At 37.6% G+C, this 22,988-nt stretch overlaps 1 protein-coding gene across 4 annotated transcripts in view; it reads right to left on the bottom strand.

The window, feature by feature from the left end:
• Positions 1-22,988, bottom strand: part of GLRB (glycine receptor beta) — a 96,508-nt gene that overhangs the window by 35,264 nt on the left and 38,256 nt on the right. The window lies entirely within an intron of this gene.

Below are 22,988 nucleotides of genomic sequence, written 5' to 3'. Positions count from 1 at the left end.
AACATGGGCTTGGAAATATAAAGTTCCTGACTCAAGTTTCAGCTCTGAGTCTTAAAGCTTTTACCTTGAGCAAGTCTCTTAAACTATCTGAGCTCAATTTCTTAACATAAAAAAAAATAAAAACAGGAATCTTAATTTCTAATGTGATAATTCAATAAAATGCTCAATGTAAAAGATTAATATAGTACCTGCTATATAAATAAGTTAGTTCCCTTTCCAATAAACATCCTTGAGAATCTAGCTACAGAGTATATCATATACTTTCTGAAAAGGTTTTTTTAAATTCCTCCTAAGTCCCTAGGTGATGGGTTGGCTCACTCATTCAATTCAAAATTTATTTATTAACCATATATTCCTTTCTATGCTCTGGGTACTAAGGATACCGCTGTGAGTACTCTCAGACTTCAAAGAAATAATTGTCAGTTACATTGGCAATCAGTCAAATATAAAACAATTTGAAAAAGACTATGAAAATGGAAATAGATTGCAAATGGAGCATCTAGATTCAGGATTAGTTGAAAGTAACCAAGTGAACTGACACCTACACTGAGACCTGAAGACAGGACAATTAGACAAATGTGGGTCTGAATTATGACCTATTATGTGCCCTAAGGCAAGTCACTTAACTTCTCTGAGCTTCAAATTCGTCAATAAAATTAATCTTCAATTATTCACAAGAATCAAATAAAAGGCTGTACCTAAGGCATGAAACCTGGGACAAAGAGGGTACTCAAAAGTTAACAAATTTATTATAGGTATTATTAACATTATTACCATTATAGTTATTATCACCTTTTTGAAAAGGCTCACAATTACTATTGACAGCATTCCTTTTCTATTGTTCTAAAAATGCCACCTATAAGTTTCAATTGGTTACTGAACATCAAAACTAACTTTAATTGTATTCTTTAAAAGCTTTTAAAAAGTGTTTTTTGGGTACTAGATGCAAAGACTATGTTAGTTGCTGGTTATACACAGATGAATACAATACAGCACTAGAAAACAAAGCAATTTCTGATTATTAATGTTAATTATTAATATCTGATCAATCTAATATTATTCAGATTTCACAGACTTAAGATACATTGACTAACAATGGCAAGTTTGTTTCATGGACTAATAAAATAAAACATCTATTTGTTTTTATGTTCTAAACTAAATTCAATGATTACAAAAGAGATGCAGTTAACAATCAGTTTCACCTTGCTAGGTTAACATTCATTTCTTCCTTCATTTGTTCATTAAATAGTAATTCATTAAGGACTTTCTATGTTTGAAGGTCTGAGCTACCAGTCTGAGAGAGAGAAAAATTTGAGGGCCATACCCTCAGGAAGTGATAATTAAACAAGTAAGGGAATAATTAGTAAGGACTCTAGGGGTGACAGCCCTTGCTGAGGGACTAAATGATCAGTTCGGTCACAGGTCAGGAAAGACTGCAGCAAGTGAGTCAGGAGTTCTCTGAGAGTAGGCAGAATTTTGATAGGTGGTGATATCAGGGAAGGGCAGGACTAAAGTAGGAGGCAAAACTCCAGACAACAGAATATTATTCAACAAGAAAAAAAAATGAGCTATCAAGCCATAAAAAAAACATGCAGGAAACTTAAATACATACTAGTAAGTGAAATAAGCCAATCTGAAAAGGCTATATGCTGCATGATTCCAACTATATGACATTCTGGAAAAGGCAAAACTTGGATACAGTACAAATCTATCAATCGATCAATCAATCAGTGGTTGCCAGGGGTTATAGGGGAGGGAGAGATGAACATGTAGAACACAGGACTTTTAGGGTAGTGAAATTCTTCTGTATAAAATTATAATGGTGGATACATATGTTCAAACATCTGTCAAAACCCATGAAATGAACAACACCAAAAGCAAATCCTAATGTAATGTATAGACTGTAGGGGATGATGTGTTATTGTAGGTTCACTGATTGCAACAAATGCACACCTTTGGGTGCAGAGGTTGATAGTGGGGGAAGCTGTGGGCAGGGGGAGGCAGGGGATATATGAGAATTCTCTATACTTTCTGCTCGATTTTGCTGTGAAGCTAAAACTGCTCTAAAAAATGAAGTCTAGTTTTAAAAGTAAATGTACTTGGTACATAAATACATTTCAAAGACATCTACTGCATACATATATATAATAGCCAAAAAATAAACAAAAAAATAAACAAACAAAAAAACCCAGAAACAATCTAGATTAGTAAAATATGTTATTTTCATATGATAGAATGTTATATAACATTAAACATGAACTGGATTTGTATAGAACAATCTGACAGTTCTCTCAAAAACACTGAGGGATACTGCAAGTTTCTTTTAAGAAAGTAACAACTCGCATGAAAAACTCTATAGCAAAGTTTGCTTTGAAGAACCAGTAAACATGAAGATATGTTCTGTCTCACTACAAAAGAAAAGCAATGAAAAACAAGATTCTATTTTTTTCACTTTGCCCATGAAATTGGAAATGATGATGAGTAATCATATTTATCACTGGCCAAGGCATGGAGAGCTGGCACATTCATACATCACCAATAGAAAAATAAATGCACAAACTTTCTTGGAGGGTTATTTGGCAATATGTATCAAAATTTAAAGAAAAGTAAATAAATTTCAACAAAGTAATACAACCTAAGAAAGATATATACAAAGATGAAGTTACAAAAAAAAAAAGTGAATGCAAAACAGTATGAAAAATGCACGGGAATAAACACAAAGGTAAGAAAAATCAAAATTTGGAAATAAGGAAAAAAAGATTATTATTTGCCCTTTCAATATCATGCTGAAACATTGTATAACAAGCCTACCTAAGGGTTGTATGATTCTCTAGGAAAGTGTAACTTTGTCTGACTTGCCATTTTCAATTAGTTAGGGCCCAGACTCTGCAAAAGCAGATAAGATACAGAAGATTCATAAATTGCAAATGATATTTGCCTGGTATAGATGCAAATGTTCTATGTCAGGTAGAAAAGATATCCCCAAAGATTAAGCCTTTATTGCCCTGTGAGACATTAACAAGCCTGTACCTAATTTAGCAATCTACTTTCAGCATTCATTCTTTCACTTCAAGCTCCTGAATTTTCCACTGAAGCAGCTTTACTATCCCGCTGCGTCCCTCACTAATGAGTTAAATAAATCACTAACATGTCCGTACTTTCTCACTAAATGTACATTTTTAACTTTTAAATAATTATACTATGTCCTCAAAAACTTAAACATAGAAATACCATGTGATCCAGCAATTCCACTTCTAGGTATAAACCCAAAAGAACTGAAAGCAGAGACTCCAACAGATACTTGCACACCCATGTTCACTGCAGCATTATTCACAAGAGCCAAAAGATGGAAACAACCCAATGTCCATCAAGAGATAAAAGGATAAATGAAATGGGGTATACAGGCGTACCTTGGAGATATTGTGGGTTCAGTTCCAGAGCACTGCGATAAAGTGACAATTGCAAAAGAACAAGTCAAATGAATTGTCTGATTTTCTAGAGCATGTAAAAGTTGTATTTACACTGTACTATAGTCTTACTAAAAAATACTAACTATCACCTAATCTTTCAGTGAGTCATAATATTTTTTTTTGCTGGTGGAGGGTGTCTTGCCTCAGTGTTGATGGCTGCTGACTGACCAGGCTGGTGGCTGCTGAAGGTCAAAGTGGCTGTGGCAAGAGAACAATTAAGTTTGCCATATCCATTGACTCTTCCTTTCATGAACAATTTCTCTGTAGCATGTGATGCTGTTTGATAGCATTTTACCCATAGCAGAACTTCTTTCAAAACTGGAGTCCGGGGAGCTTATGTTCCCTGCGAGCTTTCCGTACAGCTTTGGAGGCAGAGAGTGAAAATGGCGGCCTCCCAATCTCTGCCTCGGAGGAGCCGAGAACTCGGGGCCCCCTCCTCAGTGCGCCCCCAGAGAAAAGCCGTCAGTCACTCCCGTCTCCCCGGTCTCCGGCCGCACTCCGTGCTCACCCGGCCTGTGACCGCGCGTTTCTATCTCTGGCACCCGACCCCGGGTGGAGTCTCCAAACCCAGCAGATCCCTGCGGTGCCCTCCCGCGCGGCTCCTCCCGGGGGAGGAAGAGTCCAGGAGCTGGGGATTTGAATGTGAGAGAAACAATGGATTCCAGCAACCAGCCAGAACCCAGGGAGGAAAGGAGGAGTAAGGGCTCCCTGTGAAATAGAATCACTGAAGAGGACCATGATGTCTGAGAGCTTTCTGTTTTCCTTTGTGTTTCATAATCCACTCTGCCATCTTCATCTTTTGGAAACCAACTGACCACTGCAATTTAGATTGTGTTAATAAAGGAGGAACTGAACACTTGGAGCAAAGCCAGGAGAGAGAAGCAGAAGACTTCAGAAGCTGTTACTAGGTAGTAAGAAATTGCTCTCTGGAGTCCCAGAGAGTAGATATTCTGGAAGAGAATGGATTTCCTGTTATTATGCAGGATGAAGACTTAAGTAATTTTGTTTGATTATTATAGGAAGGTTGGAAGATAAGGGGTCAGATTATCATAGGTCCGGGAAAATTCTCTTAACACTGTGTGTCTAAGGCAGGAAATCAGATATAAGATGAAATCCAAGAAGGTCGTGTGGTTGGGTTTCTCCCACAGAAGGAGGAGAAAAAATCCCTGTATCCCTAGTTATGCAAACAGTATGCAAATTGGGGTGATCACATATTTGCATAGAAAATTTCCGTTACCTCATGTTGGCTTCGAGGGGAGTGGGGACACCAAAAGGGAATGTTTGTCAATAGTCCAGAGTTGTTAGATTTATTCCAGGGGAAACAAAAGGGTAAATTTCGTATCAAACAAATGTCAGGGTTTTAAGCGAGTTTTCCAAATGCCTAATGTCTCTCTTCCACAAAACATACCAAAGAATAATTATGAAATGGTCAAAATGTGATCCATAGACAAAATGAAGCACAAGCGGAAAATTCTTTTCTGCCCCATTCATTTTACTGTAAGGGACTTTTTCTCCTTTTTTCTTGGCTCAACAATATGAAGGAAGGGCTTGGATTTTTTCCTGCAGATGATTTTTGCTATCATTTCTAGTCATTTCTCTAAAGCTGGACTTTGTTGCTTGGGAGTGCTGATGCGGTCACATACGAGGCTGGGAGCATCAAACAAAGGGACCAGCTGCTTCCACAGCTGCATGTGTGACCCGTCTAGCGGTGCCCAGGCAGCACAGCTGAGACCCACCTGGGATGGCTGTCAGCAACAAAAGGTGGATGTTGCTGCCTTCGGGGGCTAGGGAGGGAGCCAGGGAACCACTTTCTCTCCAAGGACAATCTAAAATTGGGCAAAATCTGCCTTGGGTTGAATTAAAAAATCTTTTCTGAACGTTAGCTGACCTGATTAAGAGTTAGGTGTCTTTCCTCTTAGCAGAAAGTGGTGGAATATGTCTCCTAGCAACAGGGATATTTTACCTTTTATGGTAGGACAGTCTCATGGAGGACACTTGCTCTGCGGCCTGCAGTTCTCCCAATAACAACCAGAAAAGGGTCACAGAACAAACTTAGCCATTGGCCTTCAGTTTCAATGCATGACTGTAATGAGGTGATGATCCCAAGACTTGGATTAACTAAACTGAGTTGACCAGAAAAAAAAAAAAAAAAAAAAACTGGAGGCCGTCTCAAATCATGCTGCTGCTTTATCAACAAGTTTATGTACTGTTCTGAATCCTTTGTTGTCATTTCAGCATCTTCACTGAGTAGACTGCATCTCAAGAAAACACTTCCTTTGCTCATCCAAAAGAAGCAACTCCTCATCCATTCAAGTTTGATCATGAGATGGCAGCAATTAAGTCCCATCCTCAGGCTCCACGTCTAGTTCTAGTTCTCTCACTATTCCCACCACATCTTCAGCTAGTTCCTCTCCTGCAGTCTTGAACCCCTCAAAGTCATCCATGAGGGTTGGAATCAGCTTCTTCCAAACTCCTGCTAATGTTGATATTTTGACCCCTCTTCCCACAAATCACAAATGTTCTTAGAAGTATCTAAATGCTGCATCCCTTCCCTTCCAGAAGGTTTTCAATTTACTTTGCCCAGATCCATCAGAGGAATCACTATCTATTACAGTAATAATAGCTTTGCAAAATGTTTTTCTTAAATAATGAGACTTGAAGGTCAAAATTACTTCTTAATCTCTGGGCTGCAGAATGGATGTTGTGTTAGCAGGTATGAAGACAACATTAATCTCACTGCCCATCTCCATCAGAATGGCTGGATGACCAGGTGCATTATCAAGAAGCAGTCATACTTTGAAAGGAATCTTTTTGTCAAGCAGTAGGTCTCAACAGTGGGCTTAAAATATTCAGTAAGCCATGTTGTAAACAGATATGCTGTTATACAGGCTTTGTTGTGCCATCGACAGAGCACAGGCAGCATAGATTTAGCATAATTCTTAAGGGCCGGGGGTTTTCAGAATGGTAAAGGAACACTGGCTTCGATTTAAAGTTGTCAGCTGCACTGGCCCCCAACAAGAGAGTCAGCCTGTCTTCTGAAGCTTTGAAGCCAGGCACTGACTTCTTTCTGGTATGAAAGTCCTAGATGGCATCTTCTTCCAATAGAAGACTGTGTCATGTACATTGAAAATCTGTTGCTCAGTGTAGCCATCTTCATGAATTGTCTTAGCTGGATCTTCTAGAGAACTTGCTGCAGCTTCTCCATCAGCACTTGCTGCTTCATCCTGCACACTGATGTTATGGAGATGGCTTCTTTCCTTAAACCTCATGAACCAACCTTTGTTAGCTTTAAACTTTTCTTCTGCTGCTTCTTCACCCCTCTCAGTCTTCATAGAACTAAAGAGTTAGAGCCTTGCTCTGGATTAGGCTCTGGCTTAAGGGAACGTTGTGGCTGTTTTGACCGTCTATCCAGACCACTCAAACCTTCTTCATACCAGCAATAAGGCTGCTTTACTTTCTTATCATTCATGTGTTCATTGGAGTAGCATTTTTAATTTTCTTCCAGAACTTTTCCTTTGCATCCACAACGTGGCTAAGCCTTTGATGCAAGAGATCTAGCCTTTGGCCTATCTTGGCTTTTGACATGCCTTCCTCACAAAGCTTAATCATTTTTACCTTTGATTTAAAGTGAGAGGTATGTGATTCTTCCTCTCACTTGAACAATTGGAGGCCACTGTATGGTTATTAATTGGCCTAATTTCAGTATTGTCTATCTCAGGGAAGGGAGGCCCAAGGACAGGGAAAGAGACAGAAAATGGCTGGTTGGTAGAATAGTCAGAACACATACAACATTTATCAATTAAATTTGACATCTTAGATGAGCTTGGTTCCTGATGCCCTAAAATAATCATAAGACTGACATCAAAGATCCCAGATCACAAATCATCATAACAAATAGAATATTAATAATAGAGTTTGAAATAGTGTGTGAATTACCAAATGTGACAAGGAGACAGCAAGTAGGCAAATGCTGTTGGAAAAATGGCTCCAATAGACTTGCTCATTGCAGGATGCCACAAATTTTCAATTTGTGAAAAACACAGTATCTACAAAGCACAATAAAACAAGGTATGCCTGTATACACATACACACTAAGGAATATTATTTGGCCATAAAAAGGAATGAAATTCTGATACATGTTATGACATAAATGAATCTTGAAAACATAACCAAAAAAAAAAAAGAAGAAGGCTAATGAAGAGTTTGTCCAAAAGTTATTAATTAGAGTAAGAATGCAAGGCAAAAAATAACCCTGGGAAGGGCGGGCATGCAAAGGGCAGACTAGAAGACTGAGGAAAAAAGAAAACCCTGAAAATGTGATTTCACCAAACCAAACAGGCCAAAGCTCTGAGAAGGTCAGCGGTAGCAGATGTCATACGGCGTCAAGTATAGTCACACTGAATACTTTCAGCAAATGAGGGAGTCACTGAAAATTTTAGCAAAAGCATTTTTGGTAGAATGGCATATTTAAAGCAAGATTATGGAGGATTAAGAAGTAAACAGAGGACAAAATTCCCTATCTATAATATGGGGATAATAATAACTTACCCACAAAGATAGGGTTTTTATAAAGATTAAATGATGTAGTATGTAAAGTATATGAACTGCAACTGGCCAAACAAATACACTGCCTTATTAGGATATATCCTTTATGCTGCTGTTATTCTTTTATAATGTTGGTAACACAGATTAGTAAGATTATTTTTTGCCTCAAAAAAAATTCTGCATGTAGTGTAACACATTCAGTTTGCTCTGTACTGTGTTGATCAACCAACAATTATTTTTTTTGTTTGTTTATCTTAAAGATTTTATTATTTGAGAGAGAGAGAGAGAGAAAGCTTGAGTGGGGGGGTAGAGGGAGAGAGAGAAGCAGACTCCCCAATGAACAGAGAGCCCGATGCGGGATTCGATCCCAGGACCCCAAGATCATGACCTGAGCTGAAGGTAGATGCTTAACTGACTGAGGCACCCAGGTGCCCCCAACCAACAACTATTCTTAACAATAATCTACTTCAAGGTCACAGATCTTGACATGGTGCTAAAATCTGCTTCTGAGCACCTCCTGAATTATTCTTCTTGCTTTCAAGTGCTCCATTGTAAGCTTAATGCACCACATAAGCTTCAAGCCTCTACAGTAATCCTTTTCTTAATTTTTTAGTAGAACTTCCAAAGTTGTATTATAATGAGCATCACTGAAAAACTGGAAATTGCTTATTTCATTTTATCAGTCTTGGTCATTATATCTTATTATTTCATTATAAAAGTACTTGAAAGATGCTTTTCTATTAGCTGTGTAGCCACATATTATTATGATTCAATTCAAGTTGTATCAGGTTTATATATCTTTTAAGAATGTTTTAAAATTTTACAGTTTAAATTAATAGTTTGAGTTTAACATTCATAAAAAGATAAAAGCTCATTAGTTGCTTTGGTTAATGTTTTATGAGCATCTCTAAATAATTGCTAGCTATTGGTATTTCAAATGTTCTATATTAAGATAACTATCTTTGAAACCTATTTATTTTCAATTATTCAATCACAATAATTACAGCTTTATCGTTTATTTTGCAATGAACAAATTCCCATCAAACAGACTTCTTTTATCAGTGGGAAATTACTTAATTGTTTTTTAAAGAACTTGGTGACAAATACTACTCATTGTTCATTCCAAAGAGCACACTATTAGTCATTATCTGGAAAATGGATGTTCTCCAAAATTTTCAGTCCCAATTAACACCCAAATTCAACTATGTCTTCAAGGCAATAAAGCATTTCACAACAAGACATTAAAACTGGTTATGCTGCATTATTGAAATTTTAATATTTAAAAAATGTTTATACTTCGAGTTGTTGTTAGGATAGCTATTCTGGTTAGTTATAATTTTTACCTGGCTTTCACACAGGCCATCTTTAGCTCATCTGTAGTCTTTACATCATAATAAAAATATTAGCATTCACAAGGAAATAAAGGAGATCACCTCTCATAGTATGGGTAGCATTATAATTAAAGTTCCGTCAACAGAGCTGTTATAAGCCTAGTTTGAAAAGGATTTAAATTTAGTCTTTAGTGAGGTTAGATATTTCATGTAAGAATTACGAGTTAACAATACACCACTAAATTTTTTTAGGTTGTATTTTAGCAATTTTTCCCAATATGTCATTTTGTAAAAAAAAAAAAAAAAGTTAGTTAAATATTATTTAATAACACCTTACGAATATTTAAAATTTTCTAGACCTATTCCAATATTCCATGTATATTAGGAGGCCCTGCTAGGTGGTGCAGTAGTGCGTCACTAAACTATAAACTCCATCAGAGTAGCAGTCTGTTGGGCTGAATAGAAAGTATCCAACATACTTCTATTTAATACATATTACTGTCACATTTTGACAGGTTAGGATATTTGTCTAGTATTATTAATATCATTAATTTAATTTCTCCTATATCAACTGATAACAATGACAAATTATTGGAAGAAGAAAAAAAAAACTTGAGCATTTCTCTTCCTTCCTTATTGCCTAATATGATGTTTAATCACCAATACTTCTAAATAATACAGCTATGAGAAAAAAAGGGAAGAGGAAAGTATCCATGACAAATCATATTAGATTCATTTTAAGGCAGACACTAAAAAAGTAACTTTGACAAAAAAAGAGAATGAAACACATTTTTAACAACTAAAATATATATTCTCTTTCAAATTATATCCTTTTTAACAAGTGAGAGCTTTTAATAATCACTGAATTCAAAACCATTGATTGATGGGGGGCGGAGCAAGATGGCGGAGGAGTAGGAGACCTGGATTTCGTCTCCTCTCAGGAATTCAGCTGGATAGGGATCAAACCATTCTGAACACCTACAAACCCAACAGGAGATCAAAGAAAAGAAGAGCAACAACTTTCTGAACAGAAAAGCGACCACTTTCTGGAAGGTAGGACGTGCGGAGAAGTGAATCCGCGGCGATATTCGGGAGGATAGACGGCGGGGGAGGGGCCTCCGTCGGCCGCTTCTGGCAAGTGATAGAGCCGCGGAGCACAAAATCGGAACTTTTAGAAGTCTGCTCCGCCGAGGGACGTCACTCTGGTGGCTAAGCGGGGGGTGGAACCCTCCGGGACAGTGTGGTCTCAGGACCCTCGGGGTCACAGAAGGACCGGGGGTGCCTGAGTGCGGCAGAGCTCCCAGGTATCGGAGCAGGGAAGCCGGCTGCAGAGGCGGAGCCCAGGTGCGGGCTCTCAGCTCGGGGTGGCCATAAACCGTGATCCGCGGCACAGCCGGGCCCCTGCTCCTCCAGCAGGGACCCCACAAGCGGCAGATCCGGGGAGACTCCCCTTCCTCCCCCGGGAGGAGCCGCGCGGGAGGGCACCGCAGGGATCTGCTGGGTTTGGAGACTCCAGACCGGGTCGGGTGCCAGAGATAGAAACGCGCGGTCACAGGCCGGTTGAGCATGGAGTGCAGCCGGAGACCGGGGAGACGGGAGTGACTGACGGCTTTTCTCTGGGGGCTCACTGAGGAGCAGGCCCGAGTTCTCGGCTCCTCCGGGGCGGAGATTGGGAGGCTGCCATTTTCACTCTCCCCTCCAAAGCTGTACGGAAAGCTCGCAGGGAACAAAAGCCCCGGAGAGCAAACCCGAGCAGATTACTCAGCCGGGAGGGGGCAAGGGCGGGGCAATTCCGCCTCCGGCAGAGACATTTGGAAACCACGGCAACAGGCCCCTCCCCAGAAGATCAGCGAGAACAGCCGGCCAAGACCAAGTTTACCAATCAATGAGAACGGCAGAACTCCAGCGCCAGGGGACTACTGCACATAGAATTCACGGCTTTTTTTACCATGATTCCTTAGTCTTTTAAAGTTAATTTTTTTTTAACTGTCTTTTTGTCTTTTTATTTCTTTTTGAATTTTTCTTTTTCCCTTTTTCAAACAACATCTTATCAATCCCTTTTTTTAAAAAAAAAACATTTTTATTTTTCATTTTTAGAGTCATATTCTATCCCTTCATAGTAGTTACCCATATTTTTGGCTTATATATATAAGTTGTTCTCTCTTTAAAATTTTGAGATAGTTTCTTCTAACAGATTAAAATATACCCTAAATCTCTAGTATATGGTGTTTTCTATTCCCCTGCCTGATCACATTCTCTCCTTTTTTTTTTCTTTTTCTTTTTTCTTTTTTTAAATCTTCTTCTTTCTTTTTCAAACAACTTCTTATCAATTCCTTTTATAAAATTTTTTATAATTTCCATTTTTACAGTCATTTTCTATCCCTTCATCATATCAACCCTTATTTTTGTACATATATCTTTTTCTTTCTTTAAAATTTTGGGAGACACTTTCTTGTAAAAGACCAAAACACACCCCAAATCTAGTGTGTGGCACTGATCTATATACCATATAGATCATATTTGATCACATTCTGGTTTTTCTTTTGTTGTTGTTGTTTTGTTTTGTTTGTTTTTGTTTTTATCTTTATCTTTTTCTTTTTTTTTCTTTTTCTTTTTTCTCTCTTTCCCCTTCTTATCCCACTGCTTCAGGTCTTTTCTGATTTGTTTAGAGTATATTTTCTGGGGACGTGGTTACTCTGCTAGCATTTTGTTCTCTCATTAATCTATTCTCCTCTGCACAAAATGACGAGACGGAAAAAATCACCTCAACAAAAAGAACAAGAGGCAGTACCGACTGCCAGGGACCTACTCAATACGGACATTAGTACGATGTCAGATCTAGAGTTCAGAATCATCACTTTAAAGATACTAGCTGGGCTTGAAAAAAATATGGAAGTTATTAGAGAAACTCTTTCTGGAGAAGTAAAAGAGCTAAAATCCAACCAAGTAGAAATCAAAAAGGCTATTAATGAGGTGCAATCAAAATTGGGGGCGCTAACTGCTAGAATAAATGAGGCAGAAGAGAGAATCAGTAATATAGAAGATGAAATGCTGGAAAATAAAGAAGCTGAGAAAAAGAGAGATAAACAACTACAGGATCATGAGGGCAGAATTCGAGAGATAAGCGATACCATAAGACGAAACAACATTAGAATAATTGGGATCCCAGAAGAAGAAGAAAGAGAGAGAGGGGCAGAAGGTATAATGGAGCAAATTATAGCAGAGAACTTCCCTAATTTGGGGAAAGAAACAGGCATGAAAATCCAGGAAGCACAGAGAACCCCTCTCAAAATCAATAAAAATAGGTCAACTCCCCGACATCTAATAGTAAAACTTACGAGTCTCAGAGACAAAGAGAAAATCCTGAAAGCAGCTCGGGAGAAGAGATATGTAACCTACAATGGTAGAAACATTAGATTGGCAACAGACCTATCCACAGAGACCTGGCAGGCCAGAAAGGACTGGCAGGATATATTCAGAGCACTAAATGAGAAAAATATGCAGCCAAGAATACTCTATCCAGCTAGGCTGTCATTGAAAATTGAAGGAGAGATAAAAAGCTTCCAGGACAAACAAAAACTAAAGGAATTTGCAAACACAAAACCAGCCCTACAGGAAATCTTGAAAGGGGTCCTCTAAGCAAAGAGAGACCCTAAAAGCAACATAGACCAGAAAGGAACACAGACAATATACGGTAACAGTCACCTTACAGGCAATACAATGGCACTAAATTCCTATCTTTCAATAGTTACCTTGAATGTAAATGGGCTAAATGCCCCAATCAAAAGACACAGGCTAACAGACTGGATTAAAAAACAAGATCCATCGATATGCTGTCTGCAAGAGACTCATTTTAGACCCAAAGACACCCCCAGATTGAAAGTGAGGGGGTGGAAAACCATTTACCATGCTAATGGACACCAAAAGAAAGCTGGGGTGGCAATCCTTATATCAGACAAATTAGATTTTAAACCAAAGACTGTAATAAGAGATGAGGAAGGACACTATATCATACTTAAAGGATCTATCCAACAAGAAGATCTAACAATTGTAAATATCTATGCCCCTAACATGGGAGCAGCCAATTATATAAGGCAATTAATAACAAAAGCAAAGAAACACATCAACAACAATACAATAATAGTGGGGGACTTTAACATCCCCCTCACTGAAATGGACAGATCATCTAAGCAAAAGATCAACAAGGAAATAAAGACTTTAAATGACACACTGGACCAAATGGACTTCACAGACATATTCAGAACATTCCACCCCAAAGCAACGGAATACACATTCTTCTCTAGTGCCCATGGAACATTCTCCAGAATCGATCACATCCTAGGTCATAAATCAGGTCTCAACCGGTACCAAAAGATTGGGATCATTCCCTGCCTATTTTCAGACCACAATGCTTTGAAACTAGAACTCAATCCCAAGAGGAAAGTCGGAAAGAACTCAAATACATGGAGGCTAAAGAGCATCCTACTGAAGAATGAATGGGTCAACCAGGAAATTAAAGAAGAATTAAAAAAATACATGGAAACCAATGAAAATGAAAACACAACTGTTCAAAATCTTTGGGATGCAGCAAAGGCAGTCCTAAGAGGAAAGTATATAGCAATACAAGCCTTTCTCAAGAAACAAGAAAGGTCTCAAGTACACAACCTAACCCTACACCTAAAGGAGCTGGAGAAAGAACAGCAAATAAAGCCTAAACCCAGCAGGAGAAGAGAAATCATAAAGATCAGAGCAGAAATCAATGAAATAGAAACTAAAAGAACAGTAGAACAGATCAACGAAACTAGGAGCTGGTTCTTTGAAAGAATTAACAAGATTGATAAACCCCTGGCCAGACTTATCAAAAAGAAAAGAGAAAAGACCCAAATAAACAAAATCATGAATGAAAGAGGAGAGATCACAACCAACACCAAAGAAATACAAACAATTATAAGAACATATTATGAGCAACTCTATGCCAGCAAATTAGATAACCTGGAAGAGATGGATGCATTCCTAGAGATGTATCAACTACCAAAACTGAACCAGGATGAAATAGAAAACCTGAACAGACCTATAACCACTAAGGAAATTGAAGCAGTCATCAAAAATCTCCCAAAAAACAAAAGCCCAGGGCCAGATGGCTTCCCAGGGGAATTCTACCAAACATTTCAAGAAGAATTAATACCTATTCTTCTGAAACTGTTCCAAAAAATCGAAACGGAAGGAAAACTTCCAAACTCATTTTATGAGGCCAGCATTACCTTGATCCCCAAACCAGACAAAGACCCCATCAAAAAGGAGAATTACAGACCAATATCCCTGATGAACATGGATGCAAAAATTCTCACCAAAATACTAGCCAATAGGATCCAACAGTACATTAAAAGGATTATTCACCATGACCAAGTGGGATTTATCCCTGGGCTGCAAGGTTGGTTCAACATCCGCAAATCAATCAATGTGATACAGTACATTAACAAAGGAAAGAACAAGAATCATATGATCCTCTCAATAGATGCAGAAAAAGCTTTTGACAAAGTACAGCATCCTTTCTTGATCAAAACTCTTCAGAGTATAGGGATAGAGGGTACATACCTCAATATCATAAAAGCCATCTATGAAAAACCTACAGCAAATATTATTCTCAATGGGGAAAAACTGAGAGCTTTCCCCCTAAGGTCAGGAACGCGGCAGGGATGTCCACTATCACCACTGCTATTCAACATAGTATTGGAAGTCCTAGCCACAGCAATCAGACAACAAAAAGAAATCAAAGGCATCCAAATTGGCAAAGAAGAAGTCAAACTCTCACTCTTTGCAGATGATATGATACTTTATGTGGAAAACCCAAAAGACTCCACCCCAAAACTGCTAGAACTCATACAGGAATTCAGTAAAGTGGCAGGATATAAAATCAATGCACAGAAGTCAGTGGCATTCCTATACACCAACAACAAGACAGAAGAAAGAGAAATTAAGGAGTCGATCCCATTTACAATTGCACCCAAAACCATAAGATACCTAGGAATAAATCTAACCAAAGAGACAAAGGATCTTTACTCAGAAAACTATAAAATACTCATGAAAGAAATTGAGGAAGACACAAAGAAATGGAAAAACGTTCCATGCTCATGGATTGGAAGAACAAATATTGTGAAGATGTCAATGCTACCTAGAGCAATCTACACATTCAATGCAATCCCCATCAAAATACCATCCACTTTTTTCAAAGAAATGGAACAAATAATCCTAAAATTTGTATGGAACCAGAAAAGACCCCGCATAGCCAGAGGAATATTGAAAAAGAAAAGCAAAGCCGGTGGCATCACAATTCCGGACTTCAAGCTCTATTACAAAGCTGTCATCATCAAGACAGCATGGTACTGGCACAAAAACAGACACATAGATCAATGGAACAGAATAGAGAGCCCAGAAATGGACCCTCAACTCTATGGTCAACTAATCTTCGACAAAGCAGGAAAGAATGTCCAATGGAACAAAGACAGTCTCTTCAACAAATGGTGTTGGGAAAATTGGATAGCCACATGCAGAAGAATGAAACTGGACCACTTCCTTACACCACACACAAAAATAGACTCCAAATGGCTGAAAGACCTCAATGTGAGACAGGAGTCCATCAAAATCCTAAAGGAGAACACAGGCAACAACCTCTTTGACCTCAGCCGAAGCAACTTCTTCCTAGAAACATCGCCAAAGGCAAGGGAAGCAAGGGCAAAAATGAACTATTGGGACTTCATCAAGATAAAAAGCTTTTGCAAAGCAAAGGAAACAGTTAAGAAAACCAAAAGACAACCGACAGAATGGGAGAAGATATTTGCAAATGACATATCAGATAAAGGGCTAGTATCCAAAATCTATAAAGAACTCATCAAACTCAACACCCAAAGAACAAAGAATCCAATTAAGAAATGGGCAGAAGACATGAACAGACATTTTTCCAAAGAAGACATCCAAATGGCCAACAGACACATGAAAAAGTGCTCAATATCGCTCGGCATCAGGGAAATCCAAATCAAAACCTCAATGAGGTATCACCTCACACCAGTCAGAATGGCTAAAATTAACAAGTCAGGAAACGACAGATGTTGGCGGGGATGCGGAGGAAGGGGAACCCTCCTACACTGTTGGTGGGAATGCAAAATGGTGCAGCCACTCTGGAAAACTGTATGGAGGTTCCTCAAAAAGTTGAAAATAGAGCTACCATATGATCCAGCAATTGCACTACTGGGTATTTACCCCAAAGATACAAAAGTAGGGATCCGAAGGGGTACGTGCACCCCGATGTTTATAGCAGCAATGTCCACAATAGCCAAACTGTGGAAAGAGCCAAGATGTCCATCGACAGATGAATGGATAAAGAAGATGTGGTATATATATACAATGGAATATTATGCAGCCATCAAAAGGAATGAGATATTGCCATTTGCAACAACGTGGATGGAACTGGAGGGTATTATGTTGAGTGAAATAAGTCAAACAGAGAAAGACATGTATCATATGATCTCACTGATATGAGGAATTCTTAATCGCAGGAAACAAACTGAGTGTTGTTGGAGTGGGGGGTGGGGTGGGAGGGATGGGGTGACTGGGTGATAGACACTGGGGAGTGTATGTGCTCTGGTAAGCGCTGTGAATTGTGCAAGACTGTTGAATCTCAGATCTGTACCTCTGAAACAAATAATGCAATATATGTTAAGAAAAAAAAAAAGAAGAAGAAGAAGAAGAAGGTAGCAGGAGGGGAAGAATGAAGCGGGGGAAATCGGAGGGGTAGACGAACCATGAGAGACGATGGACTCTGAAAAACAAACAGGGTTCTAGAGGGGAGGGGGGTGGGAGGATGGGTTAGCCTGGTGGTGGGTATTGAGGAGGGCACATTCTGCATGGAGCACTGGGTGTTGTGCACAAACAATGAATCATGGAACACTTCATCTAAAACTAATGTTGTAATGTAAGGGGATTAACATAAGAATAAAAAAATTAAAAAAAAAAAAAAAAAAAAAAACCATTGATTGTCTTGCCATTTCCATATATGGAAAAAGTTATATACATAATCAGATAACTCTCCAGTAGCATTTGGGATGAAGTTATATGTAATCAGATAATCCTGCAACAGAATTTGGGAGGAAAAAAAATGCATTAACAAAGTGTTCATCAGCATGTGTATGAGTTTCCCATTGCTGCTGTAACAAAATTACCAAAAATTTAGTGATTTAAAATACCATAAATTATTGTCTTATAGTTCTGGAGCATCAAAATTAGTTTCATGGGACTAAAGTCATGGTATCTGCAGGGCTGACTCCTCCTGGAGGATCTGAGGAGAGACTGTATTTCCTTGCTTTTTCAGCGTCTACAGGCTGCCTACATTCCTTGATTGATACATCACATCCTTGCATCAGTCCATGTTCATACTGTCTTGATCACATCTACCACTACTGACTCTGATCCTCCTGCCTCCTGCTTATAAGGATATTTGTGATTATAGTGGACACTTGGATAACCAGAATAATCTCCCCAACTCAAGATCCTTACTTTAATCACAGACACACAGTCTCTTTTATTGTGTAAAATAGCTTATCCACAGGTTCTGAGATTAGGACATGGACAGTTTGGGGGAACATTATTTAGCCTACCACAGGGTACAAACCTGAAGACAGATCATATGAGAAAAAATAAATATAAAAACCTTTTGAAGGTTTGTGTATCTAAGACATAAAATAGAAAAAAAATGGGGACAAACATGTCTAATATTATTCTACAATGAAATAATGCTGGAAAGTTAATAATAAAAGCAACAAGAAAAAAGGAATAGTAAACTTAGACAAGTTTTAAGGAAAGAAATGTAAGTCTGTATAAAGGGAAATAGATGAAATTGTTTTTAAAACAACAAAGATAAATAATTGCCAAGAACTAGAATTCAGCTCTTTTAGCAGATGCCGAATGTGACTTTTTTTTCCTTATAGGCACACTGGGTTGCTCAAAAAGAACTGAAGAACAAATAATAAGCCATGCAGCAGAAAGGCATAGAAAGTCTGATGGGATCATGAATTATAGTATAATAATAATTCAATATAATTATGAAGCATGCCTAAACCAAAGAAAGAATATGGATTATATAAACAGGCTCCCATTTCCATTAAATAGCTCTTATGTATTTCTGATGAGATGAAGTTTCTGTGTAGAGATTATTATAATAAACCATACTACCCAATTTTTTCCCCCACAAGTGCAATAGTTCACATTTTCAATTATGAAAATCCCAGTGATTTAAGCCAAAGGTAAGAACTGAATGGAAAAATCAACAAATATTATAGACATAACCACAGAGCAGACACCACCTGGCCTCTAAAAAAACATTCTTTTCATTGTTCTGAATACTCTTATTTCAGTTGCCACAGGCAGTAACATATAAACTGATAAAACTAGAATTTCAAATTAGGATGATTACATTTATTTGACAATTTTGGTGATGTTACTATTAAAGTCAGTAAATACCACGTATAGTATTTATAATGATACCTTACAAAAATGTAAGGTAGTGGAATACAAATAAACACACAGATATGAGAAAAAGGAATTATAAAGTTATAAAATGAGATCATGAAACAAGCTGAAGGGGCATATAACCATGGAAGCGTGGAAGATTTTAAGGAATATTAATATGGCTATAATTTTTCCTTCACTACACAATTATGGCTTCTGAATAAATGTGAGATTACTTTTAATTTAGTCACCAACAGTTAGCAACTGAATTAAAAAACAAATAAGCATGAAGCAATGGTTCCCAAATGGAATTGGCTCAAATTTCCTAACAACAATGTGAATGCCTATAACCTTGATTGCTTCTTTGATAATCAACATTATCTGTTGGAAAAAAGGAATGGGCGCCCTCCCCTTTTCAGAAGCTGCCCTATATCTGTCCACCACCTGACTAGCAGCTACTGAAGTCACAGTCACCCCTCCGAGCTCTGCGTCCTGCATTATGCCTTCTGGAATAAGCAACTACTAGTTGAAGTAGAAAGGTCTGAATGGGAGAGAAAAGTTTGGGGTAATATTAAAGCTTCCCAGACTTTACGACTTCCTTTATTTCAGCAGATCTTTGTAGGGGAGATTTCTAGGGGGCTATTAATAAACAAAACCACAACTGTACAATGGTGTTACTAACAAACTCATAAATGGTTCATTTTCTTTAGCATTTTCTTTGGGATGAGATTCTATTGTGAAATACTAAATGAATTTGAAAATGCATAACAACCCAAGAATCACATCACTGAGAGCTACTATGCCAGGCAAAATATTTTTGCTTTATTTTTGTAATTTATTCACTCTTTGTCAGGGTATAGCACATGAGGTACACAACAGATTCAAGCACAAGCCGGTCTAACATTGCAACTTACACACTGGCCACCATATTGTTTCCCTGAACATATATCCTGTACTTAGACAAATCTAATACTCTCTGTTTTCCCAACCTCTTGTTTCCAGGGACTTTTTTGTTTTCTTTGTTTTTAAGAAATATGCTCTCGGGTTATTAGCAGAACAAATGAACGAATCAATCAATCAATCAATGAGAGAGATAACAAATACCAACAAGGATGTGGAGTAAAGGGAACCATTGTACACTGCCAATGGGAAAATAAACTGGTATAGCCACTGTGGAAAACAGTATGGAGGTTCCTCAAGAAATTAAAAATAGAACAACCATATGATTCAGTAATCGCACTTCTGGGTATATATATCCAACACAATCAAAACTACAATCTTGCAGAGATATCTGCATTCCCATATTCACTGCAACATTATTCCAATAGCCAAAGTACGGAAACAACTTAAGTGTCCATCAGTGAATGAATGGATCAATAAAATGTGGTGTGTGTGTGTGTATAATGGATATACATATATATATACATACATATATATAATGGAATATTACTCGCTGAAAAAAAGGAAATTCTGTCATTTACAACAGCATGGATGAGCCTGGAGAGCATAGAAACAGTAGAAAACTGGTTGTCAGAGGCTTGGGGGTGTGGGAAATAGGGAGAGGTTGGTAGAAAAATACAAACTTTCAGTTATAAGATGAATAAGGTGAATAAGGTCTGAATAAAGTCAGGATCTAATGTATAACATGGTGACTATAGCTGATAACACTGTTGGTATAACTGAAATTTGCTAAGAGAGTAGAACTTAAATGTTCTCACCAAAATTTTTTTTAAATAAGATTAATATGTGAGGTGATGGATGTGTTCATTAACTTGATGAGGGGACGCCTTTCACAATGTAGACATGTATCAAATCATCATGTACATTTTAAATTTCTTACAATTTTGTCAATTATACCTCAATAAAGCTAAAAAATAATAATAATAAAGGACGCCCACCCTGGGTGATTGGAAGAAAAAAAGAAATATCCTCTCATCTTCTCCATACATGTATACCTTTGAAATTACTCTATTGAGTCCATCACCAGTATTCCTGACCAGTGTTTATATCAGGTAATAAAGAACAAATGGAAAATGAAGAAGTGGGATACATTATTCCTGATTTTAAAATGTTTACACTCCATTAGAGAATAAGAGAAAAACACACAAAAATAGTTTAATTACAGTAAAGAAGCTATCAGATTTAAGCAACAAGTGATAGAGATGAAAGACCTGGATTGAAAAGAAGGCACAAAGTGAGTCAGAGCAGCCAGAAAAGGCTCTGATTAGAAGATAAGAGATGAAAAGCAGGGATAAATAGCAGGGACAAAGACTCCCTGATGAGAATCGGTTGAATCTGGTCCCAGCAATAAGTAGTCCAGCTAGCTACTATGATGAATCCCTGAAGGAGGACAATATGAGAATATGTTATAAATATGCAATATTTTATTATAATCCCCAAATAATCTGTAAGAAAATTCATCTCCCTTTTCTAGCATACCTTTCCCGCAGGTGTTTTCAACCCAGTGTCATCAAGTAACTACTGATAGGGCCTGCAGAAGTTTAAGTGTCTGACATTTGGAAGGCATTCAATGAATGATTATTAAAGAAGAGATACATTAATGATACCTACTGAGCTGGACACATGTGTAGTCTTTATGCAAATGAGAAAAAATATCCTTGCATTAGCTGTCCCAAAATGCAAGATAGAATTGGAATGTTTCCAACAGGCCAGAACATATTTCAGGGATGATTTAGGATTAGGGTAATGATGCCATGAAAGACAAAAGAGGGCACAGAGAAGAGTATAGAGACAAAATGGATTCCCTTAAAATTTCACCTTGAGAAAAGGACATCTCTTATTCTTACAAAGTGAAGTGCTTAGCTAGACTAACCACATTTTCTGTTAACAAGTGTTACACTTGTCTCCTAAGTGCTATACGGTAGTCCGTATCTTATTCTGTAGCTGTCTTCTAGTGATCTGTACTCTGTTTCTATCATTTAGGTGAACTAAAAAATCACTGGAAATAAACGAATTTGATTCCAAAATCTTCTTTTGAATAATTCTCTAAAAATATTTACACACTAAGAAAACAATCAGTTATTCAGGGGCTAAATATATGCTTCTACAAAAAATAAATAACATTCTCATTGCAATTAGATACAAAAATGGGTGTCACAAATTAAATGCAATATAGAGTTGCTTTTATAACACATTATGCTGCTATGAGGAATAAAGGAATAAATATTTTAAATCATTCTTTCTCTAGCCTGAGATCATCCCTGAAAAATTATACTGTGCTCTATCCATTCCTGGTCTTTCAATCCAAAATGTATATTATTAATAAAATATAAGTATCTCAAAAAAAATAGAAAAAACTTGGGCCTTCTTTCTCCCACTTGAAGTATCATTTTAGCATGTGGTTTTTCAAAAAGGGCACAAAATCTAATATTCTAAAACATCAAACAGCAGGTAGACTTTATTGAATGCCTTTTAAGAAGCGGAGGGGTAATTACATCACACATCATTCAGAAAATCTGCTAATGTAATCTACTAATTAGTAACCTACTAACACAACTACTACTTTATAGCAGCCTTTGTCCCTGCAGTCCAACTCCTGCATGGGTAGCAGCCACTCCTTCAAACCCTTCTTTTCTGTTCCTTTCAAGACAGGAGCCCGCCCATCATCTCTTTCTCGCTCTTCTTTTGCCCTTCCTTGACCTTTCCTCTTGTTACATAATTTTTTCAGGGAGCTCTGTTGCCTTATAAAAATTAATTTTCCTCTTTGGCTTTTACAATTCTCTGATCCAAACATCACAATATTAGCACAACAGAGTAAACAAAGATTCTCCTCAGGAAACTAGAAGAAAAATAAACCGTGAACACTTAAATATTTTTTAATGTTCATACATATAAGCATACTAGGAAATAAACGTTGCTCCAGAATATTCATTACATAAATGCTTTTCCCAGGTGGTATCCAATTAGTTGTTCGGAGTGAGTATATTAATTCTTCCAAGTCTGTAAGTTTTAATTAGCATTAAGGCTACATTTGAATTGCAAAATTATATAAGCACTGAAATCACTGATGTAACACACCTTGGAATTTGGATATTTCATACTAGAAGAAAGCATGCATTTTTCCTTAGAGTTACTCCTTATTTTTCAGTTTTACTATTACTTTCACTATCCTCTAGTTAAA

Source organism: Mirounga angustirostris, unplaced genomic scaffold, assembly GCF_029215605.1.
Source record: "Mirounga angustirostris isolate CCGP_5_RB_7025 unplaced genomic scaffold, mMirAng1.0.hap1 SCAF_2, whole genome shotgun sequence".
Taxonomy (NCBI): Eukaryota; Metazoa; Chordata; class Mammalia; order Carnivora; family Phocidae; genus Mirounga; species Mirounga angustirostris.
This window is presented reverse-complemented; position numbering and strand designations above follow the sequence as displayed.